The sequence below is a fragment of the Phacochoerus africanus genome, chromosome 5 (assembly GCF_016906955.1).
Source record: "Phacochoerus africanus isolate WHEZ1 chromosome 5, ROS_Pafr_v1, whole genome shotgun sequence".
NCBI lineage: Eukaryota > Metazoa > Chordata > Mammalia > Artiodactyla > Suidae > Phacochoerus > Phacochoerus africanus.
This window is the reverse complement of record NC_062548.1, coordinates 90995744-91012590: the sequence shown is the minus strand read 5'-3', so window position 1 is coordinate 91012590 and position 16847 is coordinate 90995744.

The window sequence follows — 16847 nt, the reverse complement described above, 5'->3', positions numbered from 1 at the left end:
AGTAGGCCAGCAGGAGAAATGATTCCATCCAAAGCAAAGCATTCAAATTCAAAAGACAACTCTGTGTGGAGGATAAATGTTTAATTAGCTAAGGGATGCTAGCAAGAAAATTGAGATTTTGTAGATAAATTGAATCTGTTGAGAAGGAAAACAAAACAGACCAACCAAATCAACAGACTAACTGAATCTCGACCAGCTGGGAGCAGGCACATTGGCTGTTAACACGGAAAATTATTTTGACAAGCCTAAAAAATTAATGACTGTGGAGAGAGAGTGAATGCTGAAAGAACAGCTTAAATCCTAATATAATTAGAAATATCAAGAAGGAAAGGCAAAAAGAGGATATTGTAAAATAAAACCAAGCATCTCCTGTAAATAGGAGTTGATTGAACTTTCTCATAAGGTAGTATAATTTGGAAAGTGGTGCTTTTTAAATTCTCTTTTTCCTCCTAATAATTATAGAGTAAATGCTGAAATAGAAACATGGATAGGAGTATGTAAAAATCTATTTAAAAGAAGAAATATGTTGGTAAAAAGGTGGCCTTTTGCATAAATTTGCTTTATATAATTTAAAATAATTTATGGCCCCACCTGCAGCATATGGAATTTCCCAGGCCAGGGATTGAATCTGAGCCACAGCTACAACCTATGCTGCCACTGCTGCAATGCTGGAGAATCTTTTAACCTACTGCACTGGGCCGGAGATGGACTCTTTAACTCCGCAGTGACAAGCCACAGCAGTTAGATTCTTAACCTACTATGCCACGGCAGGAACTCTGACTTACGTAATTTTTCCATTAAGCAAAACTTATGACAATTAAACAGAAGAGAGTGATTCATCCATCACTTTATTTGATTTCATTAAAATGAAAAACTGAGCAATTTGACATTTTAAGTAGTGAGTCAAAAATATTCAAATTATATTGTACTCTTTAGCCCCTAAAATGTTTTTCTCCTTGTTTGAGATTGGTTGATACCAAGAACCATGATTCTTCCTGAAATATGGTGAAAGAAATGCTTTGAGGAGCTTTCCTAAATGGTACAAACATGACCGTGATAGTGGTTTGGTGATGGTGGCTAATTTATGGAATGTGTGGTATGTGGCAGGCACTATGCTAAATGCTTAACATGCTTATTCTTGGTAATCGTCATTCCTATTGTACAGATAAAGAAACTGAGGCACAAAGATAGACATTTAAATCACTTGTTGAGAGTCACACCTTTCGGGTAAGGCAAAGACGGGATCTCAATGAGTGATGAAGCAGGCACTCATCTGTGCCTCCAACATCCCACTGACTTCTGAGCTGTATCAAAATGAGGACTGAACCAAAAGGAAAACAAAAAGACATCTTACAGAATGGGAGAAAATAGTTTCAAATGATGCAACTGACAAGGGCTTAATCTCTAAAATATACAAACAACTTACACAACTCAACAGCAAAAAAGCCAACAACCCAATGGAAAAATGGGCAAAAGACCTGAAGAGACATTTCTCCAAATACACATGGCCAAAAAACACATGAAAAAATGCTCAACATCCCTGATTATTAGAGAAATGCAAATCAAAACTACCATGAGATACCACCTCACACCAGTCAGAATGGCCATTATTAATAAGTCCACAAATAACACATGCTGGAGGGGGTGTGGAGAAAAGGAACCCTCCTGCACTCTTGGTGGGAATGTAAGCTGGTACAACCACTATGGAAACAATATGGAGGTACCTTAGAAAACTATACACAGAACTGCCATATGACCCAGCAATCCCACTCTTGGGCATATATCCAGACAAAACTTTCCTTGTAAAAGATGCATGCACTCACATGTTCATTGCAGCACTATTTACGATAGCCAAGACATTGGAAAAACCCAAATGTCCATCAACAGATGATTGGATTAGGAAAATGTGGTATATATACACAATGGAATACTCCTCAGTCATAAAAAAAGAACAAAATAATCCCATTTGCAGCAACCTGGATGGAACTAGAGACTCTCATACTAAGTGAAGTAAGTTCAGAAAGAGAAAGACAAATACCATATGATATCACTTATATCTGGAATCTAATATATGGCACAAATGAACATTTCCACAGAAAAGAAAATCATGGACTTGGAGAATAGACTTCAGGTTGCCAAGGGGGAGGAGGAGAGAGTTGGATGGATGGAGTGCTTGCGGTTAATAGATGCAGACTATTGCGTTTGGACTGGATTAGCAATGAGATCCTGCTGTATAGCACTGGGAACTATGTCTAGTCACTTATGATGGAGCATGATAATGTGAGAAAAAAGAATACATGTATGTGTAACTGGGTCACCATGCTAAGTTTGATTAGGTCCCAAACTTTCTGTCAGTAGAAAATTGACAGAACACTGTAAACCAGCTATAATGGAAAAAAATAAAAATCATTATATAAAAAACAAAAACAAAATTAGGACTGGGATGAATAAACTTACCAGTAACCATAGCAACCAAAGAAAGGAAGCTAAAGAGTTGTTGACATGCCCATCTCAGTTAATAATCTGCTACCCCAATTTTCTTTTTTCTGCTCACATCCTCTTATTTTTCAAGCTACATTTACAAAACAAACAAGCTATCCAAACAGTCCACCCTTTAAACTAATAGGGTACTAGAAAAATCTAGTTCTGTATATATCATTTATTTTCATTTTTTCTCCTTGTTGTTTCAGTAAGGAAACAAATTTTGTATTTTCCATTTAATTTAAACAGCACAGGTTGGTCTCTTGGGACCCAAGACAGAGCTCTGTTTTAATGACATGGTCCTAGGTTGCCATCTAGAGGAAGAGATATAAAATTCTCCTTTGTCTTGGGCTGTCAATTTTTAGCAGTTTCATGATTCAAAGATTATTTATTATGTACAAATTGATAAAAACAGAATTAAAAAACAAACTGAATTGTACCAGTGTTTTCTTAGATCAATATTCCAAGGCAATATAAATAAAAACAAAAATAAACAATATAAATAAAAACAAAAATAAAAAAAAGTATTCAAACTTAGAAGTTTTGTACAGCAAAGGAAACCATCAACAAAACAAAAAGACAACCTAGAGACTGGGGAAAGTATTTGTAAACAATATGACTGACGAATTAATCTCTAAAATATATAAACAGCTCACAACGCAATCAAAAAACAGGCAGAAGACCTAAATAGACATTTCTCCAGCAAAGATATACAGATGGCCAAAAAGCACATGAAAAGATGCTCAGCATCACTGATTATTAGAGAATACAAATCAAAACTACAGTAAGATACCGTCTCACCACTAGTCAAAATTGTCATCATTAAAAAAGTCTACAAATAACAAATGCTGGAGAAGGTGTGGAGGAAAGGGAACCCTCCTACACTGTTGGGTGGGAATGTAAATTGGTGCAGCTACTATGGAAAGCAGTATGAAGGTTCCTCAAAAACTAAAAAATAGAACTACCATATGATTCAGCAATCCCACTTCTGGGCATATGTCCAGAGAAAAGCATAATTCAAAAAGATACATGCATCCCAATGTTCACAGCAGCACTATTCACCGAAGCCAAAATATGGAAGCAACCTAAATGTCCATCAACAGATGAATGGATAAAGCAGATGTGGTACATATATACAATGGAATATTACTCAGCCATAAAGAATAATGAAATAATGCCATTTGCAGCAACATGGATGGACCTAGAGATTCTAGGTGAAGTAAGAAAGAAAGAGAAAGACAAATACCATATGATATCCTTTACATGTGGAATCTAAAATATGACACAAATGAACTTGTTCTCAAAACGGAAACAAACTCACAGATGTAGAAAACAAAGTTTTGGTTACTGAAGGGGTAAGGGAGTGGAGGAGAGATAAATTAAGAGTTTGGGATTAGCAGATACACACTACTATACATAAAGTAGATAAACAATAAGGTCCTACTGTATAGCACAGGGAACTATATATTCAGTATCTTGTAATAAACCATAATGGAAAAGAACACATACATATACATATATATATATTCAGTTATGTGTATAATAACTGAATCACTCTGCTGAACAACCTTATAAATCAAGTTGCTAAAAAAAAAAGAAAAACAGGATAATTTTTTTACATACTCTGTATTTTTTCCCTTTGTTACTCGTAGCAAACATAATGTAGAAGAAATTGACTTGCTTGAAAAAAAAAATTTTTAGTGAACTTTGTATCAAATATTTCAAGAGTATCTAAAATTGGACTGACTACAGTTTAGAGAAAAAATATCGTGAAAAGTTCATTCCTGAATTTTTAAAGGAAAATATGGGGATTACATCAAGTTATAATGTGATGAACTATTTTTTTTTTCCATAAAACACACCTATGAGCATGGTTCTTTCTTTGTAATGGTTTATGATCAAGGAGGAGAGGGCAAACTGCATCTCTTTCTAAGGTTACTTCTGTGGGTGTGGAGCCCCTCTGTTTCTTTGGAACATCTTTTCTGGCAGAACCCTCTACATCTTGCTTACTCTCTACCCCAGCAACCAGAGAAGTTTCTGTCCGACTGTAGGAACTCAATAAACACTTGTCAACTGAATGCTTTCCTTCTTGTGTTCTATAACTTATCTACCTTTGCTGTATAACTGTTCAGATAACCCCAAATAATCCAAAAATCCTAGTCAGGCCAAGCTAGCTTGTTCTACCAGTGAGACAAATAAGATTTCTCCAAGGCAAGTCAGCCTCCAGAGTTAAAAAAAATAAATACCCCTTTGTTTTCACAGGGCCTAAAATTCTGTTAAAATCACCTTACATTTTTGAGTGATACCCTTTAACAATATCTTATTAAAATGTACATGCTTCATAGGAAAATTAGCATCCTAAGTGCTATCAACTCTATATTTGACTGGGTCAAGGGCAGCCCTAACCTTAGGTAAAACAGGGATTGTGAGAGGTGATCAGTTGAAATATGGAAAGAAAACACTGTAATTTCTATTGACGGCATCTTTTTTTTTTTTTTTTTTTGGTCTTTTTAGGGCCACATCCATGGCACATGGAGGTTCCCAGGCCAGGGGTCTAATGGGAGTTGTAGCCTCTGGCCTACACCACAGCCACAGCAATGCCAGATCTGAGCTGCGTCTGTCACCTAAACCACAGCTCATGCCAATGCCAGATCCTTAACCCACTGAGGGAGGCCAGGGATCGAACCTGCATCCTCAGGGATGCTAGTCAGATTCGTTTCTGCTGAGCCACAACGGGAATTCCAATGCATCTTTAAAATGTCTGTTTTGTGTAATTTATAAGGTACACAGTTTATTACTACAGTAGTATATGTATTTAAGCTATTGTTTTATATATATATATATACACCTTTTTTTTGGTCTTTTTGCCTTTTCTAAGGCCGCACCCGCGGCATATGGAGGTTCCCAGGCTAGGGGTCGAATTGGAGCTGTAGTCACCGGCCTACGCCAGAGCCACAGCAACTCGGGATCCAAGCTGCGTCTGCAACCTACACCACAGCTCACGGCAGTGCCGGATCCTTAACCCACTGAGCAAGGCCAGGGATCGAACCTGCAACCTCATGGTTCCTAGTCGGATTCGTTAACCACTGCGCCACAATAGGAACTCCAGCTCTTGTTATATGTTTACATAAAAATTAGAATATTCACTCAAAATGTTTCACTAATAAATTTGAAGACCCCTGGTGAAAGCATGACTTTGGAATCAGGCCTAAGCATGAAGTCCAGCTCTGTCCTTAACAGGTTGTGGGAAACCGGTTACATTCTTTAATGTCTTTAAGTCTTTATTTCCTCATTCATAAAAGGGGACAATAATGCAATGTCATGGTTGCAATGTAGTGGTGAAAGAGATTCTTGAGATTCCTAACAATTTTTGAACAAGTGCCTTGCATTTTCACTTTGCCCTGGGTAATGCAAATTATGTAGCTGGACCTGGTAGAGGGTAATTCTTGCTGTCAGCCGAGCTAGCTATATTTGCCATCTGTGGCTTTCTTAGTTCAGTTATAAAGTTTCCAACTCTGGTCCCCATCACCATTTCAGCTTCTTTAGGTCAATGAGGATACTCCCTGGGGATGAACTGTCTTTAAAATTTTTTTTCCTTGACATGTAATTCATATACCATAGAACTTACATTTACTAATTTGCTTTTAAAATTTTTATGGCCTCACATGCGGCATATGGAAGTTCCCAGGCCAGGGATCAAACCCACACCTCCTTCGGTGACCCAAGATGCTGCAGTTGGGTTCTCAACCCACTGTGCCATAGTGGGAACTCCACACTAATTTAAAAGTGTGCAATTCTGTTGTTTTAGCTCCCCTCTTCCCCAGTTTTATAGAAATATAATTGACAATGTTGTTTTGGGTCTACTCATGAGGTTAACCTGGTCTTTTTAAAGAGCCCTAAATTGGGAGTAAATAGTGCCAATTATCTCGTTTTTAGCATTTTTGAAGTAAGAGCTCAACAAATGATATATGGTTGAAATATACTAGTTCCCTGAAATCAATATTATCAACAGCAGACTAACACTCTTGATTAACTGTAACATTTTAGAAGTGGAAGAGAGTCTACAGATTGTTTAGTTGAACTACTTCATCTTACTTTTGGGAAACAGAGACCTAGAAGAGAGTGGGTCCCCGTTCAAAGCCATGCAGGAAGTGATCAGGGCTGCAACTCATTTCTAACTTTCATTTCATGTGCCCGCAGCTTGACAATTCTGTTCCCTAGTCAGATTGCTCACCTTTGCTCAGTGGAATCAAAAACTGCTAATATGGAAGATTAGATATTTGTGGGCACCAGGACAGGGTTCATAAAATTTAAGTTTTTTGGTCTCCTTTCCATTAGTAAAATATTTTCAGAGATTCAGGATTTCAGGGGTCAAGATATTTGGATTGTAAATATTTCTCTAACTTTCCTCACTCTAGGGCACAACTAATTGATTCTGAGGGCTTTGTATTACTATTCACATGATGACATATTACTGTGCTTCCTGTGTATAGTTTGAACTTATAATTGTACTGATTTAAGGAACTTGTGGCATATTATTTAACCCATTCAAGTCTTCACATTTAAGCAGTGTTGGTGCTTTTAAGACTGGGGAATTCAATTTGATGCAGTATCATTTCCAATATACTTTCCCATTTTGTCAGAAAAGTTTGGTTCGGAGTATGGACACTAACTTCATAGTTGGGCAGCAAATAAACACAACAGTAGTAACTCAGGCAGTCACAAAGATACATACATAATTGAGTCAAGGTCTTATTTTAAATTCTTTGGGAGCCTTCTGTGGGAGGATATTTTAAATAGTCGATATATAATATTATTAATAATAATAAATATGTTGAATATTTACCATGTGCTAGGCATTCTAACTGCTTTATATGCATTATTCCATTCACAACATATTTATAAAGTGGGTTATTATTTTATCGCCCTTTTACAGATGAGGAAACCAAGATGTTAGGAGGTAAATAACTTGCCCAGGGTCTCAGATCCAGATGGCAGAGGCGGCCATGTTTGGGAGCATCTGACTCCAGATCCTGAATCCCTGCCAGTTAGCACGCACTTACTATTTCTCATTGGAGGAAGTAATAAACCAAGATTTTACTTGACTTATTTTAATGAAAACATAATAAAGAAAACACTTGCAGGGGTAATGAATAAACACCTTCAGATAGAAATATGCCCAAGAGAAGATTCTGTAAGGGACGCTACTTTTCTGATTGTGCCACTTAGAATCCTGGCTGGAGCAGTCAGAAGATGACTAATTTTTCATACACTTTCTTTGAGATTAGAGATGTCATGTAAGAGTTTCAGTAGGGGCTTTATTAGAGAGGAACACTGTGACTGAATTACTACTGCGGCTAGTGTTTGGATTAAGAAATATCAAATGGAGTTCCCGTCGTGGCGCAGTGGTTAACGAATCCGACTAGGAACCATGAGGTGGCGGGTTCGGTCCCTGCCCTTGCTCAGTGGGTTAAGGATCTGGCGTTGCCATGAGCTGTGGTGTAGGTTGCAGACGTGGCTTGGATCCCGAGTTGCTGTGGTGTAGGCCAGCAGCTACAGCTCCGATTCGACCCCTAGCCTGGGAACCTCCATATGCCACGGGAGCGACCCTAGAAAAGGCAAAAAGACAAAAAAAAATCAAATGATGTGCTGAATTTATAAATGTCTGTACATTATAGGTTGGTCTTCAGGTAAACTAGACTTTGCATACAGTCTTAACTAGTTACATTTGCAAAGCACACTCTCTGGGTATCTAGGAATGGATTTTAGAATGGGTCCTTTTCAAGCACGGATTTAAAAGGCCTTTTCTTTCTTGTTTGACCTGGTTCTTTTATGTTAGCTTGATTAAATAGGGGCTATAGAAGAATTTTATCTTCAGTAAAAAATTATGAAACCTTTTCATTGATTGATCTCCTCTTAGACTGTAGTGTCTACCTCTAGCTCAATAGACAGAGCCGCTTTATCCTTCATTAAAAATGTTTGAATAGAGATGGGGAAGATCTTTAAATGTCCTTCCTCTGCAAACTACTGATAATTGCCCCTTCCTTTTAGTCCTAGCTTTTTATATCTTCTAATATAACTTGTACAGTTTACATAAAATATTTAATAGTCCTATAAAACAATAAACATAGGAGAAGTTCTGGATAATAGATTAAAACCAGGAACTTTAGTTTAAAAAATATTTTCCTAGTGAGTAAGAAATAATTTCTGCTCTAAAAATGGTTTTTAAGGAATTAAAAAGGAAGAAATTGTCAGTATACATAATCTATAGGAAATCTACATGCAACAACCAAGTAAAATGCATTAAACTTTGATTTTTAGTTTTAATGGCTTTGAGATATAATATACATACTATAAATTCATCCATTTAAAGTGTAAAATTTTAAAAAATGATTTAAAATCCATTGGTTTTCAGTGTATTCACACTTGAGCAATTATCAGCACAATCTAATTTTAGAACATTTTTATCACACTTACAAAAAAAAAAAAATCCATACCCATTATTAGTCATTCACATTTCTCCCACCTACCCATCTTCTGCTCTTGCAAACCACTAATCTGCTTTATGTTTATGCAGATTTTTCTTTTCTGAACATTAATCTGGAAATGGAATCATGCAATGTGTGGTCTTTTGCAACTGGTTTCTTTTGCCTAAAATGGCTTTTTTTTTAGGGCCGCAGGTGTGACATGTGGAAGTTCCCAGGCTAGGGCTTGAATCAGAGCTTTAGCTGCCAGCCTATGCCGCAGCCACAGCAACAAGGGATCCAAGCTGTGTCAGACCTACACTACAGCTTACGGCAACAGACTCTTAACCCACTGAGCGAGGCCAGGGATTAAACCCGAATCATCATGGTTACTTTTTTGAGTTCATTTCCGCTGAGCCACAAAGGGAATTCCATAAAATAACATTTTCAAGGTTCTGTATTGTAGCTTTTACCAGTTCTTCATTCTTTTTCACTGAGGAATAATATTCCATTATATGATTATATATATTTTACTTATCCATTGTTGAATGGACATTTAGATTATTTACACTTTTGGCTATTTTGGGTAATGCTGCTATGAACATTCATGTAAAAGATTTTGTATGGATGTATGTTATTTCTCTTGGGTATATACCTAGAAATGGAATTGCTGTGTCACATGGTGACTCCATGTTTAATTTTTGGAGGAACTGTCAGGTTGTTTTCCAAAACAGGTGCCTCGTTTTAATCTTCACCAGCAATGTATGAGGGTTCCACTTTCTTCACATCTAGCTGATGCTTGTAATTGTCTTTTTGATATAGCAGGTGTGAAGTGGTACTTTATTGTGGTTTTGATTTGCATTTCCGTGGTGGTTAATGATGTAGAGCATCTCTTCATGAGCTATTTTTATTTAAGTGTTTTACTGGGTTAAAAATGTGGGCTCTAATCCCATTTGTTGATTGCTGGTGAAATATCATCAATTTTTTGCAGTCCAATGGTATTTAAAGTGTGATGCTAATGAGGTCAGGGCTACAAGGTCTAGCTCTAAACAATTTGGTTAGTTTTTATTTTATTATTATTTTTATTTTTTGGTCTTTTTAGGGCTGCACCCATGGCATATGGAGGTTCCCAGGCTAGGGGTCAAATCAGAGCTGCAGCTGCCAGCCTGCGCTACAGCCACAGCAGCACCAGATCCAAGCTGCGTCTGTGACCGAAACCAAAGTTCACAGCAATGCTGGATCCTTAATCTGCTGAGCGAGGCCAGGGATCGAAACTGTCTTCATGGATGCTAGTCAGATTCATTTCCACTGAACCACAATAGGAATTCCCAAATTGGTTGGTTTTTACAGAGAAAACTGTGGGTAAACAACTATGCTCCTATATCCTACTTCTATTCAATGCTCTGACAGGCTTTTGATATTGCCAATTAACAGGATCTGGAAAGATCAACCAAAGTGTATGTCCTAATGATGACAAAAATTATTACAATAAAAATATAATCTATCATCAATAGATGTTTTTGAGAGCAGTAATTTATGTATTTTTAAAGATTTTAATTTTTTTCTATTATAGTTGATTTACAATGTTCTTTCAATTTCTGCTGTACAGCAAAGTAACCCAGTCATATATAGGCGATTTGCAATATTATTGGTTTCAGATGTACAACATAAAGATTCAGTGTTTTTATAGATTATACACCATTTAAATTTATTACAAAATAATGGCTATTTTTCCCTGTTCTGCATAATATATCCTTGAACTTATATTACAAATAGTAGTTTGTATCTGTTAATCCCATACCCCTATCTGGCCCCACCTCTATCCTCTCCCCACTGGTATTCACTAATTTTCTATATCTGTTAGTCTGTTTCTGTTATGTTATATATATATATATATTTTAGATTCCACATATAAGTGATAACATAGAATGTGTGTCTTTGACTTATTTTACTAAGCATAATACCCTCAAGGTTGATTCATGTTATGGCAAATGGCAGAATTTCATTCTTTTTAATTCTTTCATTCTGAGTAGTTTTCCATTGGAAAAATATATATATATATACAACATCTTTTTTATCCATTCAGTTATTAATGGATACTTAGGTTGCTTCCATATTTTGGCTATTGTGAAAAATGCTGCTGTGAACACTAGGGTGAATGTATCTTTTCAAAATAGTTTTTTGTTTGTTTGTTTGTTTTGGATATATACCCAGGAGGGGAATTGCTAGATCATATGGTAGTTCTAGTTTAAGTTTTTTGAGAAACCACATACTATTTTCCATAGTTGCTATACCAGTTTATATTCCCACCAATCGTTCTCCACATCCTCGTCAACATTTGCTATTTGTAAGATTTTTGATGATAGTCATTCTGACCGGTGTGGGGTAATATCTTAGAGTAGTTTCGATTTGCAGGTCTCTAATGATTAGCAATGTTTTCATGCCTTTCAGCCATCTGAATGTCTTCTTTGGAAAAATATTTATTCAGGTCTTCTTCTCATTTAAAAATTGTGTTGCTTTTTGATATTGAGTTGTACGAGATTTTAATATATTTTGGCTGTCAACCCTGTCAGTCATATCATTTGCAAATATTTTCTCCCATTCAGTACATTGTCTTTTTGTTTTGTTGATGGTTTCTTTTGATGTGCTGAAGATTTTAAGTTTAATTAGATCCTGTTTGCTTACTTTTGCTTTTATTTCTTTTGGCTTTGGAGATATATCCAAAAATATTGCTATGCTTTATATCAAAAGAGTGTTCTGCGCATGTTCTCTTCTAGGAGTTTTATGGTTTCAGGTCTTACTTTTAGGTCTTTAATCCATTTTGAGTTTATATTTGTGTATGGTGTGAGGAAACGTTCTAATCTCATTCTTTTACATGTAGCTGTCCAGTTTTTACAGTACCACTTATTGAGACTATCTTTTTTCCATAGTATATTCTTTTTTTTTCTTTTTTTTCTTTTTTGTCTTTTTTAGGGCCACACTTGCGGCATATGGAAGTTCCCAGGCTAGAGGCCGAATTGGAGCTGTAGCCACTGTCCTACACCACAGCCACAGCAATGCTATATCCGAGCTGTGCCTTTGACCTACATCATAGCTCGCAGCAATGCTGGATCCTTAATTCACTGAGTGAGGGCAGGGATCAAACCTGTGTCCTCCTGGATGCTAGTCAGATTTGTTTCTGCTGAGCCATTATGGGAACTCCCATGGTATATGCTTGCCTCCTATCCCAGGCCTCATTCAGTGAGTTAAGGATCCAGCATTGCTGCCACCTGCACCATAGTTCACAGATGCGACTTGGATCCAGCATTTCTGTGGCTGTGGCATAGGCCCCGCAGCTGCAGCTCCAATTCAACCCTTAGCCTGGGAACTTCCATATGCCACAGGTATGGCCATTACAAAAAAAAATTCATGAGAAGGGAATTATATTATACCAGCCTTTTAAAAATAAAAAGTTTCAGAATTCTTGTTGTGGTTCAGTGGGTTAAGAATCTGACTGCAGCAGCCTGTTTGATCCCCAGCCCAGTTCAGTGGGTTAAAGGATCCAGCATTGCTGCAGCTGTGGCACAGGTCACAATTGCCACTCGGATTCTTTCCCTGGCCTGGGAACTTCCATATGCTGTGGGTGCAGCTGCAAAAAAAAAAAAAAAAAAAGAAATAAAAATTTAAAAGTTTAAACTAATTTTACTTTGACTTAATAACAACAAAAAAGGTGAAACTGAAGAATGAATGCAGAGAACTCTTTCCCTATTAACTTGATTCATTGCTCATTTCTCATCTTTTTTATCATGACATCACCGTTTCTGATTCTTTCGTTCACCTCTTGGGTAGTTGAATATCATCGTCACGTGGTTTCTTCACGAGTGTGGTAGCAGAAATTTCTGATAAACACCAACAGTACATTTCCTGTTTTTCCTTGGTAAAATATTCCTGATTTAAAAGTATACACTGCCCCCATTATATAGTATATATCCTAGCCTCCCTTGCAGCTAGATGCACTCTTAAGTTCTAGCCAAAGAAATGGAAGCAGAAGTGTATGAAACTTACAGAAAATCTCCCTAAATGGAGCAGATCTTCTGTTCTCCTTCCTGCTAGCTGTAATGCAAATGTAAATGCTGAAGTTTGTTCTGTTATCTTAAACCATGACTTGGAGGATCTGTGTTGAAGGTATAAGATAGGAAGATTGTGGGTATCTGATAACTTCTTAATTTGCTATACTTCCAGACTTTTTGTGTGAGAAACTTCTACCTTCTTTAATAGTGTATTTGGGTCCTTTAAGTCATTTGCCATTAAATGTCATTATAATGGTCACGAGGGCTAAAAACACCCTTGAAATTCTTTAATATTTGATAATGTCTGCCTGCTGCCTTTACACTTAAACAACTTAACTGGGTATAATTCTAATGTTACATTTTCCTTCTCTATCAGAACTTATAAATACCGGTCCATTTTTTTCCCCGACATTGGAGGTTGCAGTGCAGAAAGTGAGGCCAGCCTGGTTTCTACACCCATTCTCCATTTTTATTTCTTCCTAGATCCTTGAGAAACATTTTCCCAGTCTTGTATAATAAGTTTTCAAACATACAGAAGAAGATACCTAGATTGAGAAACTGCTAATATTTGCTGTATTTGCTTTATCTCTCCTGTGCATGTGTATATGTATATAGATAACTCATTTCTTTCTAAATCACTTGAAGGTAAGTTGTAGATGTAGCATTTTACTTCTAAATGCTTTAGATGTGTTTCCTTAGAATACAGCTTTCCAAAGAATAAGAACAGTAATTCCTTACTATCCTCTAGTATCCATTTTGTATTAAAATTCCCCAGTTGTTTCTTCTCCACATATTGTCTTTTGTGGCCTTGAAAAATTCAGGATCCAAGATCCAATCAGGATTCCTACATTGCATTTGGTTGTTACATCTCTTTAGTCTCTTTTAAAAAGAACATGCCCCATGTTTTTGTTTTATACTTTTTATTTCATTACACTTACTTTTTTTGATGAGGTCTGACCAGTTGTGTTGTACACTGCCCTATTTTTTGGTTTTACCTGATATTTTACTTTTGGTTTCAATGAACTTGTCCACCTGTCCTATATTTTCTATAAACTGAGAGTTAAGTCTTAAGGCTTGATTAAACCTGCGTTAGATATTATTCAGCCAAAAACACTGTATGTGTATTTCATACTGCATTGTATCAGGAGGCAGAAGGAGCAGGTCATGCCAGTACTTGTGATAATAAGTTTGATAAATTGATTGATAAATTGATTGAGATGGTGATCTCCAGAGGTCTCCATCTAAAGACACATAATTCGAAGGGTGGTTCTTTAGCATTATGGGAAGGAATAGCCTCTCTTTTAATCATTTTGGTATACATTTATGAACTCTTCCTACATCAGTCACATCATTGGATGACTTTTAAATCTATTATTTCCCTACATTTATTAGCTAGCATTCTTAGGGTTAATAGCTTTCCTTTATCAACTGAGAATAAACTTGAGTTCCTCCAAGAAGATGGAGTAAATGCAAAATTTTTCTCTTTAACTACTAATTGGCAGAGATGGTATAACAGTCTTTTCTAAAGTTGGCAAATGATTTTGAAATGTTATTCTTTTAAAAAATTTATTATAGTTTATTTATAACATCAATTTATGCTGTATAGCAAAGTGACACAGTATTATACACACACACACCACACATATGTGTATACATAAATATGCATATACATTCTTATATTATTTTCTATCATGTTCTATCCAAGATTGGATATAGCTCCCTGTGCTATTCAGCAGGACCTCATTGTTTATCCACTCCAAATGCAGTAGTTTGCATCTCCTAACCCCAAACTCCCGGTCCATGCCCTCCCCCTCTCCCTTGGCAACCACAAGCCTATTCTCATTGTCCATGAATTGTTTCTGTTCTTAGATAGGTTCATTTGTGCCATATTTTAAATTCTACATATAAGTGATATCATATGGTATTGGTCTTTCTCTTTCTGACTTACCTCACTTAGTATGAGAATCTCTAGTTCCATCCATGTTGCTGCAAATGGTATTATTTTTTTCTTTTTTATGACTGAGTAGTAGTCCCTTGTGTATATGTACCTCATCTTCGTAATCCATTCATCCCTCGATAGACATTTTGGTTGTTTCCATGTCTTGGCTATTGTGACTACTGCTGCAATGAATATAGGGTGCATGTATATTTTTCAAGGAAAGTTTTGTCTGGATATACGCTCAGGAGTAGGATTGCTAGATCACATGGTAGTTCTATATTTAGTTTTCAGAGGGACCTCCATATTGTCTCTTACAGTGGTTGTATCAGTTTACATTTCCACCAACAGTGTAGGAGGGCTCCCTTTTCTCCACACCCCCTCCAGCATTTGTTATTTGTAAACATGTTAGTGATGGCCATTCTGACTGGTGTGAGGTGTTACCTCAATGTAGTGTTGATTTGCATTTCTCTAATAATTAGTGATGTTGAGCAGTTTTTCATATGCCTGCTAGCCATCAATATGTTGCCTTTGGAGAAATGTCTATTTAGGTCTTCTGCCCATTTTTCAATTAGGTTGTTTGGTTTATTTTGCTGTTGAGTTTTATGAGTTGTTTGTATATTTTGGAGATTAAGGCCTTGTCGCATCATTTGCAATGATTTTCTCCCATTCCAAAGGTTGTCTTTTTTTTTTTTTAATAGTTTCCTTTGCTTTGCAAAAGCTCATAAGTTTGATTAAGTCCTATTGGTTTATTTTATTTTATTTTTATTTCTATTGCCTTTGGAGACTGACCTAAGAAAACATTTGTATGGCTGAGGTCAGAGAATGTTTTGTCTATGTTCTAATTTGCTAGGATATGCCTCCAATGAGACTATATCAATTTTTCTCTGGTATACAGTTTATCATTTTAATCTGCAGATTCAGTTCTCTAATATATTCCTCTATTTTATTTTGTTGTTGTTGTTGTTGGCTTTTCTAATTTAGAAATACCAATGATCTGTAGACTGGGTTAGCTTTGCTCTCTCAAGCATCATCTGTCTATTTTAATATCCTTGTCTTTTTCCTCCGCAGTTCTTGTGATAATTTCCAGCGTTTCCTCCATCCTTGTAGTTTGATTTCCATTTTTTTGGTGTGTGTTTTGTTTCAAATGTATGCATTAGATCTGAAACTGTGTTCATATTTGATTATTTCTTTAGCTTGGCTTTTATTTTTTGTATCCATCTTTAAGCTCTTGATATTTTGAATTCATATTGTAATTAAGTTCTCTTTGGTAGAGAATCTGCTTCTTTGATATGTTTTCTTCCATATGATAAAGTTCCTTCATCTCTCTTTTGCATATAATATTCCCTTCTTCCAAGGTTTCGGTTTGCTTTTGCTATGCCATTACTTTGTCACTTGTTTGATGTGGCAGCTCTTACCAAATCATTTATTCAGATAAATTATATATAAATTTTTCTTGAAACTCTTCTCATCTTATCTGGAAATAAATTGATCTTCTTAGAGCTATAGTTTGGTGGCTGGATATTGCTTTTAATCCATTTTGCTGTAGCCTAACATTGGAAAAGGGTGGAGTAGGGAAAACAGTGAGACATACTGGGATTGAGTATAGCCTCTGCTTGGGGATAGGGCTTTGCTTTTTCTTGAGATCCTATGAAATGTCCAGTTCCAGGGCTCATTCCATTCATCCAAAAGTATATCTCACGCCTATGTATTTCAGCTTATTCCTTTGATTCTGCAGAATGCCTTGATGATGGCACATTCTGGGGAAACTTACTTCTGCTGAAGACCCAAGGTAATACATAGAGTCTTCTTTTCTGAAACTACCCTCTCCTCCAACCTGGAAATTATACTCTTGCTTAATTTACTTGTATAAACTGAGGTATTTTAGTAAGAATTTTCATGAGTTCCTGAAATTAT